This window comes from Rhinopithecus bieti, unplaced genomic scaffold (assembly GCF_001698545.2).
Source record: "Rhinopithecus bieti isolate Rb0 unplaced genomic scaffold, ASM169854v2 scaffold_24996, whole genome shotgun sequence".
NCBI classification, from domain to species: domain Eukaryota; kingdom Metazoa; phylum Chordata; class Mammalia; order Primates; family Cercopithecidae; genus Rhinopithecus; species Rhinopithecus bieti.
In genome coordinates, this window is record NW_016811678.1 from 1,047,953 (window position 1) to 1,052,814 (window position 4,862).

The window sequence follows — 4,862 nt, forward strand, 5'->3', positions numbered from 1 at the left end:
AGCCAGGATGGTCTCGATCTCCTGACCTCGTGATCCGCCCGTCTCGGCCTCCCAAAGTGCTGGGATTACAGGCTTGAGCCACCGCGCCCGGCCTGGGGACTCTTTTCTAGCCTGTTCTAGTGAATAATGAGGGTTCCCTACTTGTTCCTTTGCCCTGGTTGAGGGGTGGGGTCCAGTGCCGGAGCTGACATTTGAATCTGACCACTGGTCTGTCTGGGTCTGTCTGGGTCTGTCTGCGATGAATGCTGCGTGTGCAGGCCATTAAGTAAAGCCCTGCGTGGTGCTTCTTTTAAAAGCTTATTATTTTAATTCCCGAAGCTTTTTACAGAGAACGGGCAGCAAATACAGCAACAGTCACACACTCTGTCTGCCTTCTAATTATGACAATTCATGACTCAGAATCTCAAACTGGCCATTTCTTTGGCCATTGCATCCTGTCCCACTCTTCCCTGCGTCCCCTCCAAGACAGCCTATTGTTCCAGGAAGAAGGGGCACTGATGTCATTCACCGTATTACAGAGATGACCGTGGGAGGTAGAATCAGTGCTGGCTGCAGTGGGCAGAGGGGGGACGAAGGGAAGGACAAAAACCTTTTTCATTAAAACAGCCTCTCAGCTCTGCACACTCATTTATCTGTGCTCTCTTTACTAAAGCTAATAAGTCTTCATTTAATTTTACTGGAAAATAAGAAAATGCTATATAGACACACGGAGAAACAGACACAAACATGCCTACAAATAAAATAAAGGGTGTGTTTATAATGGATGTAGCGTTTATCCCTTTTTTTTTTTTTTGAGAGGGAGACTTGCACTGTCACCCAGGCTGGACTGCAGTGGTGTGAGCTCAGCTCACTGCAGCCTCCACCTCCTGGGTTTGAGTGATTCTCGGGCCTCAGCCTCCCGAGTAGCTGGGATTACAGGTGTGCACCACCACACCTGGCTCATGTTTGTATTTTAGTATTTGTATTTTAGTAGAAACGGGGTTACACCATGTTGGCCAGGGTGGTCATTCCTGACCTCAAGTGATCTGCCCTCCTCGGCCTCCCAAAGTGTTGTGAATTACTGGTGTGAGCCTCGGCACCCAGCCCTGATCACTCTCAAATGGATATTCCCAGCCCCAGTTTCCCATCTGAACCACAAACCTGTTTATCCAGCTGGTGTAGAAGCCCACGGGCTCCTCACGCTCAGCAGATCTGATCGGGTAACCTTGTCTGTGACAGCTGCCGCCACGCCTTCAGGTCAAGCCCTCAGCTCCTCTGTCTGGGTCTCGGCAGGCCTCGCTGCTGCTCTTCCTGCCTCTGCATGTTTATTGATCACGCACCCCTATCACAAAACAAACAAATTCTAGGAGGCATTCCCAAGGACGTATATGTGTATTTACACATCATATGCATCGAGTTTTTACTAGTGTACGCTAAAACATTCACCAAAATAGACATGTAAAAGGATGCAATCCAAAGTAGATAAAAATCCATGTTTTTGGCTGGGTGCGATGGCTCATGCCTATAATCCCAGCACTTTGGGAGGTTGACGCGGGCAGATCGCCTGAGGCCAGGAGTCGGAGGCCAGCCTGGCCAACGTAGTGAAACTCCATCTCTACTAAAAATACAAAAATTAGCTAGATATGGTGATGGGCACCTGTAATCCCAGCTACTCAGGAAGCTGAGGCAGGAGAATCGCTTGAACCTGGGAGGCAGAGATTGCGGTGATACGAGATCTCGCCATTGCACTCTAAGCCTGGGCGACGAGCGAAACTCCGTCTCAAACAAAAGACCAAAAACAAACAAACACAAAACAAAACAAACATTTGGCCAGGCTCCGTGTCTCATGCCTGTAATTCCAGCACTTTGGGAGGCTGAGGTGGGTGGATCACCTGAGGTCAGGAGTTTGAGACCAGCCTGGCCAACATGGTGAAACCCCATCTCTACTAAAAATACAAAATTTAGCCGGGCGTGATGGTGCGTGCCTGTAATCCCAGCTACTTGGGAGGCTGAGGCAGGAGAATCGCTTGAATCTGAGAGGCGGAGGTTGCAGTGAGCCGAGATCGCGCCACTGCACTCCAGCCTGGGTGACGGAGTGAGACTGTCTCAAAAAAAAAAAAACAAAAAAAAAAAAAAAAAAAAAAAACCCAAACACACACACACACACACAAACCCCACAAATTTATCCTCTTACCCTTCTGAAGGTCAGAAGTTGGAAGTGGTTTCCTGGGGCCCAAACCAAGGTATTTTAGGGCCATGCTGCTTCTGGAGGCTCTGGAGGAGAATCAACTTCTTTGCCTTTCTGGTTTCTAGAGCTGCGCTCCTTAACACTGGGCCCCGTCCTCTGTCCTCACAGCCAACCAGCCAGATCGGTCCTCAAATCTCTCTCTGCGTGCACGGTCACGTCAGCTTCTTCCTCTTCTGTCATCGAATCTCTGTCTGCCTCCCTCTCATAAGGACACTTTGGGCCCAGCCGGATAATCCAGGATGATCGCTCCATCTCAAGATCCCTGATGTACACACATCTGCAAAACCCCTTTGGCAATGTAAGGCAGCAATGTAAGGCGGCATTCCAGGATTAGGACCTAGGTGTTTGGGGGGATTATATTCGGCCTCCCACAGCCTCCCACACCCTCCCTGCAGCCAGACTGACCCGCTTTGTTTTTTTTTTCTTTAGACAGAGTCTCGCTCTGTGGCTCAGGCTGGAGGGCAGTGGGGTGATCTCGGTTCACTACAACCTCCGCCTCCCGGGTTCAAGTGATTCTCCTGCCTCAGCCTCCCGAGTAGCTGGGATTATAGGCACGCACCACTGTGCCCGGATAATTTTTTTGTGTTTTTAGTAGAGACAGGGTTTCACTATGTTGGCCAGGATGGTCTCGATCTCCTGACCTCGTGATCCACCTGTCTTGGCCTCCCAAAGTGCTGGGATTACAGGCAAGAGTCACCACGCCTGGCCTTTTTTTTTTTTTTTTTAATGGAGAAAAGATCTCACTCTGTCACCCAGGTTGGAGTGCAGTGGTGCGATCACAGCTCACTGCAGCCTCCAATTCCTGGGCTCGAGCGATCCTCCCACCTCAGCCTCCCAAGTAACTGGGACTGCAGGTGAACACCATCATGCCCAGCTAATTTTTTTAGGTTTTTGTAGAGATAGGGGCCTTGCTATGTTGCCCAGGCTGGTCTGGACTCCTGGCCTCAACTGATCCTCCCACCTTGGCCTCCCAAAGAGCTGGGATTAAAGGCATGAGCCACTGCACCCCGCCCATATTTCTAGTATTATCATAGCACGTGGTATTGCAGTTTATTGGCGTAAATATTTGCTTCCCCTCCTCGACCCAGATGTGAGTCTCTGAGTCAGGGACGGTGTCCTCACCACCTTTTTTTTTTTTTCTTCAGTGCCAGATTTGTGCACTCAGGCCCTCTGCAAAGCCATCATAACTATCTGCCCAAGAACGAATGTAGGAATTATTTCCTTTGGCAAACTCCCAAAATAACAGATTTCTAACTGCCCTAATTATCCTCCTTTCCCTCCTATTCAGCCAGTTCTCAGAGCTCTAATATCTCATGAATACTTCGTAATGGGCTCGTTTATAAAATCATTTGCTTTTTTAATAAGTCAGAGGTAACTTGCCACATCTCTCACTAATGGCCTCTTTCAAAATGCCTTGGCACCTCTTTGCTTTTGAAAGGCCCTAAATGGTTTTCTGAGTTTCAGCAGGATTGATTTATCCTTTTAAGGTATACTAATCTGCCATGAGAACATTTAGGAATGAGTCATAATATCTATATCACAGCTTTCTTCCAGCAGATTCAAAATATTTTTGTATCTGTGATATTTTTGTCTGTGATGTGATGTCAGCAGACCAGGGCCCCCCTTTCAAACGTCTAAGGCTCCCTGGGATCTGCAGTAGTGTATCTTATTTTTATTTTTATTTTCATTTTTTTGAGACGGGGTCTCACTCTGTCACCCAGGCTGGAGTGCAGTGGTGCAATCTCAGCTCACTGCAACCTCTGCCTCCTGGATTCAAGTGATTCTCTTGCCTCAGTCTCCTGAGTAGCTGGGATTACAGGGGTGCTCCACCATACCTGGCTATTTATTTATTTGTTTTTTTGAGATGGAGTCTCGCTGTGTTGCCCAAGCTGGAGTGGAGTGATGCGATCTTGGCTTATTGCAGCCTTTGCCTCCCAGGTTCCAGCAATTCTCCTGCCTCAGCCTCCTGGGCAGCTGGGTTTACAGGCGCTCACCACCACGCCTGGCTAATTTTTATATTTTTAGTAGAGATGAGGTTTTGCCATGTTGGCCAGGCTGGTCTCAAACTCCTGACCTCAGGTGAGCCTCCTGCCTCAGCCTCCCAAAGGGCTGGGATTACAGGCGTGAGCCGCTGTGCCTGGCCTTCAGTAGTGTAGACAATTTTTCCCAAATATTCACTGCCCCTCTCTGGACTAATAACTTGTGCCATCCCTGCTGCTTCCCCTAGGGCAGTGGTGTATTTCTTATCATCCCATTGGTGTAAGGGATGACTTTTTGACTTACTGTGGCCAATGGCATGGGGGGGGAAATGAAAGACCCCCAAACCCAGAAAAAGTTTTTTAAAATTTTTTTTTTTTTTTTTTTTTTTTGTTTGAGACAGAGTCTGGCTCTGTCGCCCAGGCTGAAGTGCAGTGGACGGATCTCAGCTCACTGCAAGCTCCGCCTCCCGGGTTTACGCCATTCTCCGTCTCAGCCTTCCTAGTAGCTGGGACTACAGGCGCCCGCCACCTCGCCCGGCTAGATTTTTGTATTTTTTTACTAGAGACGGGGTTTCACCGTGTTAGCCAGGATGGTCTCGATCTCCTGACCTCGTGATCCGCCCGTCTCGGCCTCCCAAAGTGCTGGGATTACAGGC